Source organism: Bubalus bubalis, chromosome 4 (genome assembly GCF_019923935.1).
Source record: "Bubalus bubalis isolate 160015118507 breed Murrah chromosome 4, NDDB_SH_1, whole genome shotgun sequence".
In the NCBI taxonomy this organism is placed as follows: Eukaryota; Metazoa; Chordata; class Mammalia; order Artiodactyla; family Bovidae; genus Bubalus; species Bubalus bubalis.
The window spans coordinates 126,715,559-126,717,405 of record NC_059160.1 but is presented as its reverse complement, the minus strand read 5'-3'; the positions used below and the strand labels follow the sequence as shown (position 1 = coordinate 126,717,405).

The 1,847-nt window shown below is 46.7% G+C and overlaps 1 non-coding gene across 1 annotated transcript; it reads left to right on the top strand.

Annotated features, from left to right (window-relative positions):
- Positions 1–859: 859 nt before the first annotated feature.
- Positions 860–932, top strand: TRNAG-UCC. The gene has a single exon. It is a non-coding gene; the product is annotated as a tRNA-Gly (tRNA).
- The last annotated feature ends 915 nt before the right edge of the window (positions 933–1,847 follow it).

The following is a 1,847-nucleotide window of genomic DNA, read 5'->3' as shown; positions in this document are numbered from 1 at the left end:
TTTTACCTCCTCTTTATTGCAGATGTAGCTGTTCAAGGCCCCTCCAGGGCTCTTCCACTGGCGACAATTCCCTGGGCTTCAACCTCTCCTGCAGTGATGAGCTGCTCGATACAGAATCACAATTCATCATTTAACAGGAATCCTCGTGTGCCTGAATATATTGCCACTGCCTCCCTAAGTCAGACACAGCAGAGTGAGATTCTGCCAGTGACAGAAAGCCTGAGAATTCTGATTCTGCCTCACAAATAGAGTGGATGAGCAGGCTTTGTCCTGCACTCCCTGCCTGCCAAATTCGGGGATCTGATGGGAACCGTGATACCCAAGGCCCATGGATTGAAGCATCCCCTGGGTAATTCTACCATCACTGCATCAGGGAAGCACACCCACACAGGACCACTTTGTTTGCAGAAAAATCAAAAAGGGAAGGAAAGATGGGAGGAAGGGTGATTCTTAGATTGTTTTTAAAAGATATGCTGGTGGAAAGTTTGATGGATTTCAAGGCAGTTTCCTTGGGATCCCAGGTGAGATACAGATGTATTTTGCCCAGTATGGGCATGTCCTTCCTGGGGACCTCAGTCATAGCCCATCATGTTCATAGTCAGGCTGGTAAATTGCCCAGCACTCCATACCTCTCCTTCTGTGCATCTCCAAGTGAGTGAGGCCACCTCGAGTGGAGATACAGTATCTATCTATAGCAGGGTGGTTTTCTGAGTGTTGAAAGGATGGCTTGTCCTGAAAGTTTTCATCCTCTCTCTCCCCTAATTCCTGTGAACATCTATAATGAGTGACTAGGTGTTAGAGCAAGGCCAGCATTTCTCAACCCTCTTGTGGAGCTTTTTTAAAAAATTCATATGGGACTTCCCTGGTGGTCCAGTGATTAAGACTCTACATTTCCACTGTAGAGGACACAGGTTCAAGCCCTGGTCTGGGAACTAAGATTCCACATGCCATGTGGCACAGTCAAAAAAATTTTTTTTTGGAGGCTTGCACCTTGCACTTGAAATTTCTGATTTCCCTGGTCTGGGATGAGGCCCAGACATTCTGTGTGAACACGCTGCTCCCAGGGATTAAAGATTCCCGATGATTCTACTGGGTACTGAGATGAGAATCTCTGAGTTAGGCCAACACAAGTAACAATCTTTTTTTTTTTTTCCTAGAAAGGCAGAGCTAACATGTACATATTCAACAGATGTTAGTGACAGTCCTTACAAACTTTACCTTGACCAGTCCCTTGAGTATGAGTTGAGGAAAAGGAAAAAGGCCAGTGGATGCCCAGAACCAATTGTATAGCCTCCTCCTTCTTTGTTGGACCAACAAGGACCTGCAGGGCTTGGTCCAGCCAGTGTGCGTTTCAAGGCAGGAATGATGGTGCTTATTTGTCAGAAAGAGGCTCGTCTATGAGGAAAGAAAAAGATGCTCAAACGAACTGAGCTTATACTACTAAATAACACACAACTGGGTAGGAGCTCTCATCGGGGAGGAATGCTTGGCCGCACTTACAGAAAAACCAGCAAAAGAAGCTTAAGCAAATAGGGGCCGATTTTTCTCCTAGAACAGTAAGTCTAGAAATGGATACTTGCTGGCACGGGTTGAGCACCTCCAAGGAACCCAGGCCCCTTCTCAGTCTCCTTCCTTGCGCCTTTCATGTGGAGTTTGCCCTTTTCTCCTTGTTCTCTTGTGGCTTGGAGATGACTACTGGAGATGCAGAGAACACACTGCTTTCAGGCAGACAGGAGTAGAGGAGGAATGAGGCAGCGATGGTCTCTTTTATCAGAAAACAAAAGCTTTCCCAGATGGGGATGTTCCTGATGGTCCAGTGGCTAAGACTCTGCTCTCCCAATGCAGGG